We start from the raw sequence: 18,940 nt of genomic DNA, 5'->3' as shown, positions 1-18,940 counted from the left end.
ATTTTTAGAAGATATAATATCTTGAAAGAAATATATTTTCTCAGCAAACTTAAAATACAATGTTTTAGGACTAAAGATATATTTTCTCACATAAATATGAAATATATCATTTTTGGAAAAAATGGATATATATATATATATATATATATATATATATATATATATATATATATATATATATATATATATATATATATATATATATATATATATATATATATATATATATATATAGGGTAGGGTTCCAGCGTGAACAACCTCCCAAGAGTGAACTACGTGAACAGATATGGACCCTTGATTTCCTTTTTAGTTGTTAAGGGTAGGATTGTAATTATATAAAAAATTAGATTTAAATCATTATTTTAATAATTGAATTAAGTTACATCTTTCCTAATTTTAATTCATTATCCACATTATGTTTATTTATTAATAAGATAATTATCAAAACAAACAACAAATCACCAGATTTCAATTTTAATTTTTATTTCAGATTTCATCACTAGAATTCAAATTTTGATTTTTAAAATTCACGTAACCTTCATATTTCAACGGTATACAAATGTGTACTTGGATATAAATAAAACAGTATACATGTGTACTCAGCATCGTACATATGTGTACAGTAGTAATTCACAGGTGTACATCAACATTCAATACAAAAAATGTTTGAGATATCACAAAAACAGATGATATACACATGTGTACATCGCATTTAAAAGAGGGCAAAATCAGAATACACATGTGTACATCGCATTTAAACAAATAATTATTTTAATAATTGAATTAAGTTACATCTTTCCTAATCCTTGATTTGATTTGTGAGAGATTTATGCAATCAATTTAAGATTGAAATTACACATATACCCTTTTTGTATTTAATTAAATGGAAAAAATTAACCAAATAATTACCATCATGCCTCTCACTTTAATCTCAAGATCATAAAAATCAAGGGCCCAGATCAGTTCACGCAGTTCACTCTTGGGATTTTGTTCACGTTTGAACCTAATCCTATATATATATATATATATATATATATATATATATATATATATATATATATATATATATATTCTCTAAGTTAGACTTGGAAATATATATTATTTTGTGACTTATAAATATTTTTGCCAAGGGAAAAATTATGATCAATTTTTCTAAGTAATATTTATTGAAATATATATTTTGGAAATATATATTGGTGAACTTTTATTAAAGATAATACTCCGGAACAATTAATACGAAATTAAGTATAAGAATACTTAATAAATACAATAAAGATACGTATTCTCGTACGTATAAATACACACCGGAATACGACCCCAAATACATGGCAAAATATACAAGTATACGAATACGGATACATATACACCCATCCTTGGGAAGGAAATACATGTATAAATACTTGGAAGGTACCAAGTTAAATTATATTGTTTTAACTATTATTCCAAAATGTGATAAATATAATTTAGGTTAAAATATTTACTATTTTAACAAATAATTATATGACTTAGAATAATACTGAAGGCACGATAAAACGTAACTCAAAGACACTAACTAATACAAAGTCAAGGCACGACCCGCTCGCCTAATAGACAGTAGTACATTGTAGGTAGTCGTGCACACAAATAGCGGCTTGAGTTTCATCGGATTGAAGAACGCAAAACTGTGAGTTCATGTCCCCCCTTTTTTTTCTTAACTATTTTTGGTTTTATAATTCTCGGGGGTGGAATACATGTTACGAATGTTTAAAGGGTATGAATTGACTATGAAATGCACTATTAGATCATGTGAGCATAGATTAAATTTGAAATGCCATTAATTCTTAATTAGGGATGAAGGTTAGATCTAACGGGTACGGTCGAACCCCACTCATGGTACTTTTGTGACCACTTGAGTGCTTCGGTGTCCCAGTCGAGTTAAATCGACAATTGTCAAGGTGAATTGACATAGTCGAAGGGGAATTCGACATAGTCGAGGGAATCGATGAGGGTATAAGTCTACTCGTTTTGAGTGCTCCCTATGTCTTCACATGTTTTAATGTCCTTGCCAAGCTTTAATTTGACTGGTTCATAAATGTTTTCATACCTGCCTTCAAAGGAGTTTCTCAAAGGATTACAAGTTTGTCAGTACTCACACAAAACGCATGAACTCGCTCAACTTTTGTTGATGTTTTCCAAAATTACATGTATTTCAGGTAACAGGTTGGATCTTGGGCGCGGGTGTTGTTTCTAGAAGTAGACTTCAAGTTTAGATGTCATCCACTTTTGTTGGTTTGTGACTTAGTCGAAGGTTGTGTTTTAAAACTTAAATAACCGGTGTTGTAATACTTTAAATTTATGAATGGATGAACATCGTTTTGATCATATAGTTGTTTATTATGGTTGAATGCAATGATATTAAACCAGTCACACAACATATGCTTCCGAAAGTCAGGGTGTGACATCGTCATCAGCACAATCGAGTTCAATTACGCCTAATCAGTGGGCATTGGTTACTAACCAAAATCAATGTAAACCGAAAATGGCAAGAAATATGTATGGTGAACCACAACCAGTTGCCTCAGAACAAAGCTATCGGTCTACTAGATTACCATTATCTCTTGATCCAAACTACTATGGTCAAACAAGAACTGCGTTTTATGCCAAAATTGTCAAGGATGTCAGCAATGGTGAGTCCTCGGTAAATGATGACAGTTCTGAACATGGCGGTAGCTCAGTTGAAGGTGTTACAAGTTCAGTTGAAGATGGTACAGACTCAAGTTCAAGCTCGGATGGATCAGAATATGCATCATCAAGGGAGGTTGTTGATTCTAAGGCAAATGATTCAATATCTGAGAGTGAATCCAGTCAGGTATGTATCGATGAACGAAGTTCGGATAGGTGTGATAGTTGTGTTGAATTAAATGCTAAAGTGTCTGATTTGCAAAGCAAATTGTCGGATTTGCAAAGCAAGTACGACGTGACATTTATCCACAATCAAAGTTTGATCGTGGATCTTTCAAAATGCACAGAGGCCAATATGTTTAAAAAAATCATGAAAATGAATTTAAATTGATAATTGATACATTGAAGGAAAATAAGTCCGAGCTAACCAAAATGGTTTCAAGAAAACAAACTGTGATAAACAATTACATCAATAGGCTCGAGGAAACACAAAAAGAATTGGTCCGTGTTAAGTGTGAAAGTGAGGCGATCCAGCTTAAGTTAGACAGTTATTCAAACTCTAGGTATGTGCTGGATCCAGTGTTGTAAAAATCGGAATTAATCGGCGCCTAGGCGGCGCCTAGGCGCTAGTCGGGCGTTGACTGATTAATTTTGAGCTAGTCGGACCATTAATCGGTAGTCGGTCCAAGTCGGTCCAAGTCGGTCCTAGTCGGTGCAATTCGGCCCAAATCGGCCAAATCGTTTCTAGTCGGCCCACTCTTTTTTAGTTCAAATCTGGCCGAAAGAAATGTTTTTAACCATAAATACATGGCCCAAGTTGTTTAGTTCTAATCTGGCCCAAAAAAAACATGCTTTTAACCCAGTAAAACATATTCCATGATGCCATGACTGATATGTTAATTTTGAATGTTTAAATACTTAAATTGCTATGTTTTAAACTTCATTATTTAAATTTTGAACTATTTTTAAGTATTATATTGATATTAACGTGTATGTATTGAATGTTTAAATACTTGATTTGCTATGTTTTAAACTTATATGTTTGAATTTTGAACTATTTTTAAGTATTATATTGATATTAATGTATGTGTATATGTCTAAATTTAAAAATTATATCTATAAATTCCGATCCGATTAATCCCGATTCATCCTGATTAATCCCGATTAATCCCTAGTCAGTACTCCACTGCCCGACTGGCGCCTAGCGATCTCTACAACACTGGCTGGATCACATCATTGACATACAGAAAAAGAAGAATGATGTCACGTGCATTGGCTATAAGAAGTGTCCTCCACCTATTAGACACAATTATACCGTTATGCCTGATGAGGAGAATAAGCCTCACTTTGAGCCATCTGTTCAATTAGACGTTGAGGAATTCGCAACTGGGCTCGGTTACAAAAAGGAAGTATCATCAGATTCGGATGTATCAGCAGATACGAAAGTATCAACTGCTGAACAAAATCAGGATCCTCCAGTCATTGTTGAGGATGCTGATTCTTCAGATGATGAATCCGATGATACTGACTCAGCACAATCTAATGCGGTAATAAAAGAAGAGGACAAACCTCTCGAGAATCACATTCTTTGTGATCCTCTAACAAAACGGGGTGTGACTGCTCCTGTTGAGATTGTTGAAGCTCATGTTGAAACCTGTGAAAGCGCGAACTTGCTTTATACGTTGATTGGTTCCGACAAAGTTTACCCAAACACAGATTTTCCCATTAAAAATGTTAATTAATCCTTGATTGATAAAGTGTTTGAGGATTCAACCAGTCAGATTTTGGGAAAGTCAAGCCCAAGAGTTGTAGTAACTCAGTGTACTCCTCTCCCAAAAGCCAAAGTTCGAAAAGAATATGGAAATAAAAAACTTCCAGTTCGACAAAAGCAAAATCACGCTAATCAAGGAAAGAGAAAGGGCAAAAGAGCTCAAAACAAGAAAAAGCTTCAAAAGATAAACTTCGTGAAGTCTCGAGGGACTGATAAAATTTAATCTTTTGAAAACAAATCCAACACAGATTTTGTTATGCAAAAGAAAATTTTGAAAAGAAACAGTCAAGACAACTACACACAACACACAAACTGTTGTGATGTAGGACCAGGTACCTCAAGATCATGAAGCTCATCATCAAGCTCTTACAGTTATGATACTCCGAGGTTTGTTGAGTGGAGATCATGTTTTGAATGCGGTGAGTACAGACACATTGTCAAAAGCTGTCCATATCTCACCAAGGGAAAGGCAAAAGTTGATGCCCCCCGTGGTAACTGTTACCATAAAAGATCTGTTTCACCAAAACAGGACCCTCCTCTTGTTAAACAACAGGAAATGAAACAGAAAAGGAAACAAAGAAAAGAAGTTGAAAAGGCTTTGAAACCAGAGGTTATCCAAACACAGTCTATTAAATTAAAAGTTAAAAATGAAAAATAAAAACAGATTTGGAAGCCAAAACCAGTAACTATTTCAGGGGGAGCTACATCAATTTCGAATCATTGGGAAATGGATGTCACAATTCTCGATGATGACGGACGACCCAATTCTGTGAAGGCTTGGGTCCCCCTCTCCAACTAATCTCTGAATGAGTGTGAAGGATGTTCCAGGAGGAACTATTGATAGTCTTAGGATTGTTGAGAGTGGAGTGTCAATGCACAAGATCGGCGACATAAGGCTCCGAAACATTGTTACATCTAGGAGAATATTGTTGCCTTTGATGGAGAGGAAAAAAGAAAAGAAGACAAAAATGTCCGATGAAGGAATGATGATGAAAGAATGTGGTTGAATGAAGTTGATAACTTCGGCAAGAAAATTCATGAGCATCAAATTGTTTGTTTAAGGTTTTGATCGGGTCCTCGGGAAAGATTCCAACGAAAAGTTCGCGCCTGCAGCACGTCTGAAGCTTTTCGAAGATTCATGGATTTTTCTTCCACAAGAAGTTCAAAGTCCACAAGATGAATGTGTAGGGTACTTTTCTCTTTGGTGTGATTGAAGAAAATGTGTTGGTTGATCAAACCACACCAGGTGTGCGGATACCTTGGCATGGATTGAACAACCGCATGTCACACCCCCAAAATCCACAAGCGGAGTATCACCGCAGGAGGCGTGACTGACCAGGATCAAACCACCAATCATATTGAACAGTATTGTAAAGTAAATAAAATTTCAACCACACAATATAATTGGTGTTCAAAAACAAGTTTACCAAGTTCATAAAATATAAAACCAAAACAAAGTCAATACGTTCATAAAGTTTAACATGGCACCCAACGGTCCATGTCCCACAACGACTTCTCTTTCTCGTGCAAGCTCCATCTAAGCACCTAACGACCTGCAAGGCATGTAACAACGAGTCAACAACAAAGTTGAGCGAGTTCACAGTTGGTTGTCCAGTTTTAATGTTGTTCCAAAAACCATAAGTTGCTTCAAAAACCATGAGTTATCAAATTCTTTGTTTCCCAAACCATAATCAGTGGGGGCTACCCCATGTTGTAAACCACTAGACCGTTACCATATCGACAACTGACTGAGGAAGTTGTGCCCTGACGTGCAGTCGTAGGTACACACAAATTTAATCCCAATAACAACTAATTAGCTAGCGGTAAATGGGTATCGAACTCAGGGAGTATGTGGAAAATGTGTTTATGTTATAGCTTTGTGATTTAACTACAATTACCTAAAATGCAGAAATTAAAATTCAAGAGTTGATTGTTTTGGTTTTAATAATTAAAATTAACTAATTAAATTGCAAATCAAAGACCGTAGTTTGTAAACAGATTAGGAACAAGCGACCATCCTAAATTTCCAGTTTGCTTTTGACAATTGTACTTAAATTCACTAGAAAGAATCACACAGACATGATTCGTGTATAATTGTTTGTTGTGATAAAAGGGAACTAAATACCCGGATTATGACAATGCGAGGTTGTTACCCGATAACCAATTGACTAATATCCAACCCTAATCCCTCCCGTGATATCTCGATTTTCAACGACACCAAGAACATACGGTTTAGAATATGATTATAACATCAATCAACAATTTACAAACAAACATCCACACACCATAATAAACAAACAAACATTGCAAGTCTATTATTCTAGAAATACGAATCCAAACACAAAAGTCTTAGACAAACCTTCAATTCAGGATGATCACCATAAGTTTAGCCACACATAGCTTGGTGGATCATCATAGCAACAAGTTCAATGTTCATACGGATCGAAAACACAAACAAATTGTTTAGGAAACGTTTACAACCAAGCAAGATCACCAAAATCGCCCCTAGCAAGCTCCCAAAACGTCCAATGATGAGAATATCCCAAAAGACACCATCAAAACTGATTAAATGAGGCAGTTACATTTTTTCCGCAGCTTCCACCGTAAATTACGGTATCACCGTAATTTACGGTGAGTTTCAAATGTTTACGGCGAGTTTCTCCTGAGTTACGGTGAAGACTGGTGACATATCAGGGCCACCGTAAATTACGGTTGCCACCGTAATTTACAGTGGCACCTTGACTTGTGTGCTTTGTTTCTTCATTCGTTCCACGCGTGACCCGTTCAACTCCAAACCGTTCAAAGCTGCAATATATTCACTTTAAGCTCCCGCATTGCACCTGAAACGTAAGCACCCGTAGTTATCTAATTCAAGATAATTACACAGTTAAATGAGGGATAAACTTGTCTTTTAACATCATAAAGGGTTGTCCCATGGACCACCCGTCACATCCCTACACTTAACCGTTGCTTGTCCCAAGCAACTCATTAAACCAATTTCTCAACACGTGATCAATGTAAATCAAGCAAAAACATGCAATCCTTTTACTAGCCCCTTTTTAACACCCAACTAATGCACCCCTCTCTATATCTCTCCTCTCGGTGACAAGTAAACACTAGCAAAGATACGCTAGACACACAAAAGGCAAACGGGTGATTGCACAACTATATGCTTGTACCTAAATCGGTCATCCGCCTAAACAAATGCCAAAACATGAATGCAAATCAAAGGGACTTCAAGGTTGTAACGTGGCTAGGTATATGGGTAGGAAATGGAATATATATGAAGTAGCGAATGACTTTACCCGGTCTTTTATTACACAATGAAACAAATAAACACCAAACTTAAACTTCTATATACAAGACAACTCAACATCAATTTTTCTTTTTCATTGCTTTTTCACTTTTTTTCTTTCTTTTCACACACATATATATATATATATATATATATATATATATATATATATATATATATATATATATATATATATATATATATATAAACAAACATTCAACATAACATCATAACATATCTACACACTACTAAAACACTACTAACACTATAAGACCGGGTCAAGTTGGGTAAAATTTTAGGAAACTAGCTAAGGGGTAACAAATGATAGGCTTTAGGCACAAAATTGGGCAACTAAATGTCCAAACCCCCGCCCCTCTCACTACCAAGCTTATATATATAATTAATGAGGTCCAACCCCCCAAATCCCACACTCGCACACACTATGACGAGGCTACCTAAATGCCCTTATCCTTTCTACATTCATGTTCAACTAAGGCCTCGAACCGTATTCAAGCACAAGTTCTAATGCACCCCCACCCGTTCCCACTCTCATCAAAGATAAACATTATTTATATACAAGGTGGCTTCAACTCTCACCAAGAAAGAAAAGGGTATCAAAGGGTTGCCGGTGCATCATTTGGGGTTAATCTAGGGCGTTCAAACTCTCACAATGTTTTGCTTAACTCAAAATTTTCAAAATCTTCAAATTCCCCCCCCCCCCCCATCCCCACACTTGGGATACATTGACCCCAATGTATGGTTTTAGGAGGCTTTGATCACTAACCCTCTCTCAACATCAACAATCGCTTACACACTCAAACCCCAAATTTCTTTTTTTTGGATTTTTCATTTTATAATTTTTTTTATATTTTTCTTCTTTTTAACACCAACACACCACACCAACCCAAACACATCATAACAACTAACACCACCCAACCACCCGACCATAAACAAAGCAAACTAACAAATATGCACAAAATATACAAAGGAGGAACACAACCTGACTAATAATAGCGCGGTCCCGGCGGTCCAAAAATGGAAGACATCATGTCGTTCCATTCTCCAAACGCAAATGAGCCGCTACTACTCCCTCCTTCTTGTTGTTGAGCTCTTTCTTGTTGCCTCGGGTCGATCCATTGTGAGTGGTGAAGCTGTGGAGTCGGATACGACACACTACCATCATAAGGTGGTAGAGAGGCATAATCCACATGTTGTGGATCCACAACCACTGGCCGCCCGGCGTGCCAGTCTGCATGCAATCTTCTCTCTTGATCGTCGTGGTACCGATTATTCATTTCCACTTCTTGGGAATACGCAAAAGTGTGATTCCGTGCCTCATTACGATCAAAGCTTTGTTTCAAGGACCGCTCTATGCTTGCATTCATCATTGTATTTTGATCATATAACGTCCGCTCCGGACCCGACCAAGTTTCAAAAACGGAAGCCGGAGGACGTTGATTTGCTATCACCTCTTGCATGGTACCTTCATAAGCCCACCCGGGCACATAAGATTGCTCCGTATAGTCGTAGAAAGCGCCACCATAACCTCCACCCGGGCCCCCTTGCCCCAAATTCACGTTCACATGTTCACCACCATGCAGCGCATCTGCATAATCATCGTCACCACTTGGGATTTCTGCATCACTCTCGGGTTCATCTTCTTCACCCGGTAACAAATCTTTAGCACCCGCCTTTAACGCTCTCCATCTCTGCCCTTCCGACTTAAGCTTATGGTACCGCTCCGACTGCGTATAATTCCAACCAATCCCCATCTTGTCTAGAGTAAAAGGCTGATGTCTTTTTGTTGCTCCTCTATCTTCTGACGTAAGTGCTTTCTACTGCTTCATTAACCCCGTAATGATCCGACAATATGGAATAATGTCTCTTCCAAACTTGTTCCGGCAGACCCATAGGTGGTTCATGATCAAATAATGGATTGGGAAGATGAACTAGCTCCAGTCTTTTCTTTTGTTCGCCCTCATCTTCACTTTCACTTTCGCTTACTCGACCCATATATTGTCTCTTCCTTGGTTGTTGTTCCGGCTGTTTGCCCTTTCCCTTCGATGACGAAGATGAACTAGCTCCAGTCTTTTCTTTTGTTCGTGCCATTTCCTACACACATTAGGGCAAACAACACAACCAAGACACAAAAATTAGTCCCTTCTCACACAATATCCCCACACTTGCTTGTTACCATGGTTGTAAATGTTAGTGAACCAAAAATTTATCAAGAATTTTTCAAAAATTGGGCATGGTGTCTCTACAATGTAGAGATTCCCCAAAAGTTCACTACTTTACTATCAATCCTACATCTACAAACCATAACCATGTTCAAATAGCAAGTAACAAGTCAAAACTATGAACAAGCAAGTGGGTATAAACAAATAACCTTACTTTTCACAATGTAGCATCAAAATATTACAAATAAGCTTTCATACCTTGATTTGGAGATGCTAACACACTTGTGAAACAAAAACTTCAAAAACCCCTGAAATTTTCGGAATTAGGGTTTGGAATTCGACCTCAAAAACTTCGTTTTTTCACCAATCTCTTCTCAAAATTAGAAAGTGCGTGAAAAATTAGCCAAGATAGACTCCGATTTCACTTGATTTGGTGAAGAATTGAAGAAGTTATGGGTGATTGAAGGTTGAAGAAGCCATGGAGATCTTGTGGGGTTTTGGAAAGTGATAGGTGAAAGAGATAGATGGAAAAGATGAAGAAAGAATGAATGGTTGGGGATACATTCATGTGACTGATGTTGTGATTATTAGTATTTTTTTTTATATAAAACGCCGGAAACCAAACGACATATACATTTCCAGAAGCCACCGTAAGTTACGGCGCCACCGTAAGTTACGGTGAACTTCTGGGAAATCTCCCCACCGTAACTCAGTAGAAACACACCGTAAAGGTCTGATTTTTTCAATAGTCAACGTAAGTTACGGTGCCACCGTAAATTATGGTGGCACCTGGGCGTTTCTGGGTCGATTAAAAATGTTATTTTACATGTATTTTTATATTTTTTTTAGTTTTTTTTGATTTTTTTATGTTTTTAAAATTTTTCAAAAACAAGTAAAAATCACCCTACCCCCTCGAAAACCCCGTGTTGTCCTCAACACAATGCTAGAGTAATTCGTAACACGAATATCCCCACACTTGTTTCAAACACGGATTTCAAGGAAATACGGTAATCACACAAACTATACAAAACAAAATAAAACTAAATGCTACTATTTACACTACCAAACCTGGGCCTCTCATTGTTGTTCCTCATCGACCGGGCGTAAGATGTAGCCCACTTTGTCAAGCTCCAAGTTGTTTATGTCGTTCCCCTCCAAGTACGGTTTCAACCGGTGATCGTTCACCGTTTGTTGTTTTAGCGTTTGCTCGTCTTGGATGTCTACATCACCAAACCTTCCAACTCGCCGAACGACATATGGGCCCATCCATTTGCTTTTAAGCTTAACCGCGAACATCTTGAGTCTTGAATTATATAACCAAACCTTTTGACCCACTTCAAAGGTTTTCTTCCTCAACTTCGCATCGTGTACTTTCTTGAGCTTGTCTTTATAAGCCAATACACTTTCATAAGCCTCATCTCTAAGCTCTTCAATTTCACACAATTGTAGCTTCCTCATCTTCCCTGCTTCGTTGTAATCCGCATTAACTGTGGTGATCGCCCAATAGGCCCGATGCGCCAACTCCATGGGCAAGTGACAGCCCTTTCCATACACCTTCCGGTAAGGTGTTGTGCCAATCGGAGTTTTAAATGCCGTTCGGTATGCCCACAACGCATCATCCAATTTACTCGACCAATCCTTCCTATCCGTTCTTACCGTCTTCATGAGAATTTCCTTGATTTGACGGTTGGACACTTCGACTTGTCCACTCGTTTGCGGATGGTAAGGTGTGGCAATCCGGTGATTCACGCTATATCTCTTCAACAATTTCCCGAAATTGAAGTTCTTGAAATGCGAACCTCCATCACTTATGATAACTCTCGGAATGCCGAACCGGGCGAAGATGTTGGATTGAACAAATTTGCAAACAACCGAATGGTCATTTGTGCGTGTGGCAATGGCTTCAATCCACTTAGAGACATAATCAACCGCCACCAAAATGTATAGAAAGCCGTTCGAATTCGGAAAGGGGCCCATAAAGTCAATGCCCCAAACATCAAATATCTCTACAACCAAGATTGGTTGTAATGGCATCTCATCCCTTTTCGATATGCTTCCCATCTTTTGGCAATTGATGCAATTTCTCGCGAACTCACATGCATCCTTGAAAATGGTGGGCCAATAAAACCCACATGAAAGAACCCGGTAACCCGTTTTGTGCCCGCTAAAATGACCCCCACATGCGGATGAATGAGCATGGGTCAAAATTTCCAATACTTTCGTTTCGGGCACACACCTCCTAATAACTTGATCCTGTCCAATCTTGAAGAGATCCGGTTCATCCCAAATGTATTGCTTCACTTGGACCATAAATTGTTGTCGTTGCTTCTTGGTCCAATGACTTGGGATGGCACCCGTGGCCAAATAATTTACGTAATGAGCCTACCACGGTGCAACAAAGGTGGACACGGCTAGGAGTTGCTCATCGGGAAAACTTTCGTTTATTTCACTAACATCGTCAATCCCTTCAACCGGAATCCGAGACAAGTGATCTGCCACTACATTCTCACTTCCCTTTTTGTCTCGGATTTCTAAATCAAATTCCTGCAACAACAACACCTACCGAATTAAACGAGGCTTCGCGTCCTTTTTCTCCATCAAGTAACGAACCGCACTATGGTCTGAATATACCACCACCTTGCTCCCCCAAATATACGAGCGAAACTTATCAAAAGCATACACCACCGTTAGTAATTCCTTCTCGGTTGTGGTGTAATTCAGTTGCGCTTCAGATAACGTTTTGCTTGCATAGTAAATCACCACCGGTTTCTTGTCAACCCGTTGACCCAAAACTGCACCAATAGTAGTGTCGCTTGCGTCACACATGATCTCGAACGGCTTTGACCAATCCGGCGGTTGCAAAATGGGAGCTTTGACCAAATGTTCCTTCAAAATAGTGAAAGCTTGCATACACTCATTAGTAAACTCAAATGGGACATCTTTTAATAACAAGTTGCACAAAGGTTTGGTAATGACACTAAAACCTTTTATGAAACGTCTATAAAAACCAGCGTGCCCCAAGAATGACCTTACACCCTTAACATTTTTCGGAGGTGGTAAAGATGCTATTACCCGTATTTTTGCCTTATCCACCTCCATCCCCCTTTCAGAAATTACGTGACCCAACACAATGCCCTCTTGCACCATGAAATGACTTTTCTCCCAACTTAGCACTAAATTTTTCTCAACGCACCTTTTTAAAACTTTTTGTAATTCGTTGAGACAAGATTCAAAACTAGTGCAAAAGTTTGAAAAGTCATCCATAAACACTTCAAGCGACTCCCCAACCATGTCCGAGAAGATACTCATCATACATCGTTGGAAAGTGGCCGGAGCATTACACAAGCCAAATGGCATTCACCGAAAGGCGAAGGTGCCATATGGACAAGTGAAGGTGGTCTTGTGTTGGTCATCCGGGTGTATTGCGATTTGATTGTACCCCGAATACCCATCCAAAAAGCAGTAATATTTTTGACCCGACAATTTTTCAATGATTTGGTTAATAAAAGGTAACGGGAAATGGTCCTTAGAAGTGGCGGCATTCAATTTTCGGTAGTCAATACATACACGTCACCCGGTAACCGGTCAGGTGGCAATTTGTTCACCATTTTCGTCCTTGACTACTTGAATGCCGACCTTCTTAGGCACAACTTGGGTGGGACTCACCCAAGCACTATCCGAAATCGGATAGATAATTCCCGCATCCAACCATTTAATTACCTCCTTTCTAACTACCTCCCGTAGATTCGGATTCAATCGCCTTTGAGCTTCTCGTGTCGGCTTTGCATCTTCGGTGGTAATGATCTTGTGCATGACGATTGATGGACTAATTCCTTTAAGATCGGCAATCGTCCATCCTATAGCTCCCTTGTTGTCTTTCAAAACCTCCAATAAGGCTTGCTCTTGTGCCAACTCCAAATTAGAGGCAATAATGACCGGCAAAGTGTCATTATCCCCTAAAAACGCATATTTCAAGTGGCTCGGCAAGTCTTTGAGCTCCAACCTTGGCGGCTCCTCCAATGACGGTTTAGTCCCCGAATTGATCTCCGTCGGCAAATTTTCAAATTGGTGAGTCCATGTCGGCCGACCTTCCCTCAAGGCCATAGCATCTTGATTCTCTTCTTCAACCCGTAGCGCATAAGCATGAACCTGTTCAGAAAAATCACACAAACAAATATCCATACCATCCTCCTCATACTCATGCGGGTTGCATCCTTCAACTATATCTGCCATGAAACACTCGTCAATACCATTAGCATTAGAATTGTTAGTAAAAACATTCAAACGCATTTTTCGATTTCCAAAAGTCATATCGACTGTACCGAATCTACAATCGATAATAGCATGTGCGGTGCTAAAAAATGGCCGACCTAAAATTATGTTTTGTTGTTGTTTTGGTTCCGCGGACGAATAGTCCAAAACTAGAAAGTCAACCGGGTAATAAAACTCATCAATTTTAACAATTACGTTTTGAACCATCCCTCGGGGTAACTTATGAGACAAATCGTCTAAAACAACCGTTGTCTCTACCCTTGCTAACGGACCAAAATCATATTTGTCATATAAACCCCCCGGTAAAATGCTAACCCCAACTCCAAGATCTAGCAACGCCTTTGCCATTTGAAAATTACCCACTTGAATGTTAATTAATGGCGTACCCGGATCTTGGAGCTTAGGAGGAAGCTCCCCATTCCAAACCGCACTCACTTGCCCGGTTAAGTCCACCCACTTAGGCACTTTCTTCTTGTTTTGCCTTTTTTGTGTACATAACTCTTTTAAAAATTTGGCATAGGCGGGTACTTGTTTTATTGCATCAAGGAGTGGGAGGTTAATTTTAACTTGTTTAAACATATCCCACAACTCTTCTTTTTGGGGACCTCTTGGTGCAATAAAATTTTTCTTTCCCGGGTCAAGTAAAGCCGATGGAAACGGGACTTGACTCGGTTCACCCTCAACTTTTTCATTTTTTTCATTTTCACCCAAACCCGGTTTGTTAACATTTGATTCTTTTGATTTTACCGGTGAAACTTCCTCATCACTTTCAATACCCGTGATATCCTCAACCACCCCCTCAACCAATTCGGGTGACAAATTGGCTTTAAATTCTTTTCCACTTCTCAAGACACTAACATGATTAATATTAACATTACCTTGTGACGAACCATGTGAAGGGTTTACCTTGGTGTCGCTAGGAAGTTGACCTTTTCCCTTCTTCAATTCCGCCACATCGGTTGCCAATTGACCCATTTGGGTTGTTAGTGATTGGATGGTCTTGTCACGAACTTCATCTTTTTGCATTCGGACTTCATCAAGTTGGTTTCTCTTTTGCATTTCCGCTTGCATACTCTTCAACATATCCATCATCTCGTTTCCACCCGATGACCCCCCTTGTTCTTGACCCACTTGATACTGCCTTTGATAGCCTTGGTTGTTTCCACCTCTATACCCACTTTGATTGTTATAAGGTGGACGCGAACCAAAGTTACATTGGCTACCTTGAAAGTTCGGGTTAGCTTGATTTGAAGGGTTTCCATACCGAAAATTTGGGTGGTTCCTCAACCCGGGGTGGTAAGTGTTAGAATTCATGTTGTTATAATTTCTACCACCCCCTCCTTGACCTTGAACAGCATGAACTTCTTCATATTGCCCTTCCACCATTCCTTGGCAATTTTCAGCCGCATGACCTATTCCATTACACAATGCACAAACATCATAAATTTGGTTAGTGGTTTGAACATTACCGTCATCTATTGCGTGCAGTTGAGGTCGGGCGATGGTTGGTCGTGCTCTCCTCGATGCTTGAGCTTTTCTTTTTGATGTATTTGCCATTCTTTCCAAAAACTCCCAATCATCATTCTCGTAGTTTGTACCAAAAGTCCCATCGGTGATAGACATTAAATCACGAGCATCTTCAGCACTCAACCCCTCGTGAAAAGCATTCATTAATTCCCACAATTCAATTCCATGGTGAGGGCAATTTTTGATCATCATATTGAAATGCTCAAAAGCCTCATGAAACATTTCACCATGTTGTTGTTGAAAACTTCTCAACCCCTTTCTCGCATCATTGGTCTTTTGGGCGGTGTAAAACTCATCCAAGAAGGTTTGTTGCATTTCCCCCCATGTATATATAGATGCTGAAGGTAATGTGTAGAACCACTTTTTCTCCTTGTCTTCCAAAGAAAATTGGAATAGTACCAATTTAATATCTTCGGTGGAGAATCCTTGACTCCCAAGAGTGTTGCAAATCGAGTCATAAGCTTCCAAATGAAAGTAAGGCTCCTCCGTTGCTAAACCCTTATATTTTGGTAAGCTTTACAACGAGTTAGTCCTTACTTCAAATGTCCTCCCTTGATCATTGTGAGTAATGACTACCGGTGAAGGATTATGCGTGATTACCGGCCTAAAATGCGCTTCAATGCCCCTCACATTTTCTCTAAGATGCCTCCTTGGTACACCGAACCTACCCCTTGGAGGAATAGGACCCATTGGCCTTGGCACATGCCCTTGTGGTGCAATTGGTTGTTGAAACTGTTGTTGTGGCATCGGTGGGCGTTGAAGTGGTCTTTGGAATTGTGGTTACACGTGTTGCGGCCGAACCTGTTGCAATGGTATAGGGCGTTGCATTTGTGGCCCTTGTGGTCTTGGCCAAATGTGTTGTGGTATGAGTTGTTGTTGCTGTTGTACTCCACTAACACTTGGCATTACTTGCATTTGACCTTGCATGTATCCCAATTCTCCTTGATTTCCATCACCCCCATAAGCATACCCGTCTTCATCAAAACCTTCAAACTCCTCATATCCTTCATCATACCCATCTCCTTGAATTCCCGAAGATTGCCCAAATGGGAGAGTCGAGTACTGAAAACCCGATTGGTGTTGTGGTCTAAAAGAGGGCATAGCATGCACAATAGTTGAATTTGGTGCAATTGTGAAGTTAGATGATGATTGACCCGTAGTTGGGGGAAAGAAGTGGGATAATGGTGGGATTGCGGTAGAAGGGTTAAAGGTAATGGCGGGTTCGACTTGGCTAGTGATCGGTTGAGTAACATTGGTTGGTGTGAATTCGACAGTGGTATTAGGTAACGTGGTGTTTGGTGATGGTTGGGTGGAAGTAGGTATAAAGGATGAGGTCGTTTGACCCGTTGTAGGTGGAATTTGTGAATCAACCATGATGTTTCTCGGTGTGATGGGTGAAGTGGGTGAACCAATGATCTTGTTTTCTCGTACTAAAACTCTGTTTTGCCTTAGCGTTCTTTCAATTTCCGGATCAAACGATAGCGGTGATGACCTGTGAGAGCCCCTAGTATGCATACACCTGAAGTACCTGCACACTAAACACAACCAGCGTAAACCCGAAAATAACAAAACAAAACTATTAAACTAACACACGTTGCGCACTACTCCCCGGCAACGGCGCCAAAATTTGACGTGCAGTCGTAGGTACACGCAAATTTAATCCCAATAACAACTAATTAGCTAGCGGTAAATAGGTATCGAACTCAGGGAGTATGTGGAAAATGTGTTTATGTTATAGCTTTGTGATTTAACTACAATTACCTAAAATGCAGAAATTAAAATTCAAGAGTTGATTGTTTTGGTTTTAATAACTAAAATTAACTAATTAAATTGCAAATCAAAGACCATAGTTTGTAAACAGATTAGGAACAAGCGACCATCCTAGATTTCCAGTTTGCTTTTGACAATTGTGCTTAAATTCACTAGAAAGAATCACATAGACATGATTCGTGTATAATTGTTTGTTGTGATAAAAGGGAACTAAGTACTCGGATTATGACAACGCGAGGTTGTTACCCGATAACCAACTGACTAATATCCAACCCTAATCCCTCCCGTGATATCTCGATTGTCAACGACATCCAAACACAAAAGTCTTAGACAAACCTTCAATTCAGGATGATCACCATAAGTTTAGCCACACATAGCTTGGCGAATCATCATAGCAACAAGTTCAATGTTCATACGGATCGAAAACACAAACAAATTGTTTAGGAAATGTTTACAACCAAGCAAGATCACCAAAATCGCCCCTAGCAAGCTCCCAAAACGTCCAATGATGAGAATATCCCAAAAGACACCATCAAAACTGATTAAATGAGGCAGTTACATTTTTTCCGCAGCTTCCACCGTAAATTACGGTATCACCGTAATTTACGGTGAGTTTCAAATGTTTACGGCGAGTTTCTCCTGAGTTACGGTGAAGACTGGTGACATTTCAAGGCCACCGTAAATTACGGTGGCCACCGTAAATTACGGTGGCCACCGTAAATTACGGCCACCATAATTTACGGTGGCACCCTGACTTGTGTGCTTTGTTTCTTCATTTGTTCCACGCGTGACCCGTTCAACTCCAAACCGTTCAAAGCTGCATTATATTCACTTTAAGCTCCCGTATTGCACCTGAAACGTAAGCACCCGTAGTTATCTAATTCAAGATAATTACACAGTTAAATGAGGGATAAACTTGTCTTTTAACATCATAAAGGGTTGTCCCATGGACCACCCGTCATGCCCTACGTCAATGTCTATCATCATTGACTAAGTGCCCAGATCCATTAGTACACGCCCGTCCTACCGGCACGGTGTGAGGCTTGTCAACCCTAATAGCGCTATTAGCTAATGACCCGCTCGCCATTGGCCCGACGATTAAGTCGATATAAAAATGAGGGACTTCATGATAGAGTTTTGTCTAGTAAGTTATATGTTGTCGTCCTTCCCAACCGAGGACGGAGGTACGTACTCTACCCAACCGAGAATACGCATGTTTAATGTAGTCGTCCTTCCTAACCGAGGATGGAGGTACACATTCTATTAGAGATGAATATGTAGGTATCGTTTTAGCTCCTTAACCCATTCCCAACCCACCGGGAATCCCATGCCTTATAAAAGTGTGAACTCACCTCGGTTTGCTTGGTATGATTAACTACTTGGTCACAAATAATTCAGTCAAAGCCTATAGTATTCACGTACACAAAATCAGTCTACAATCATGTTGATCACATATGTTCATAG

At 39.2% G+C, this 18,940-nt stretch overlaps 1 non-coding gene across 1 annotated transcript; it reads left to right on the top strand.

Moving 5' to 3' along the window:
- Nucleotides 1-15,866: 15,866 nt before the first annotated feature.
- On the top strand, nucleotides 15,867-15,972 carry LOC118489813. The gene has a single exon (XR_004887827.1). It is a non-coding gene; the product is annotated as a small nucleolar RNA R71 (small nucleolar RNA).
- Nucleotides 15,973-18,940: the final 2,968 nt, after the last annotated feature.

The sequence above is a fragment of the Helianthus annuus genome, chromosome 2 (genome assembly GCF_002127325.2).
Source record: "Helianthus annuus cultivar XRQ/B chromosome 2, HanXRQr2.0-SUNRISE, whole genome shotgun sequence".
Taxonomy (NCBI): Eukaryota; Viridiplantae; Streptophyta; class Magnoliopsida; order Asterales; family Asteraceae; genus Helianthus; species Helianthus annuus.
This window is presented reverse-complemented; position numbering and strand designations above follow the sequence as displayed.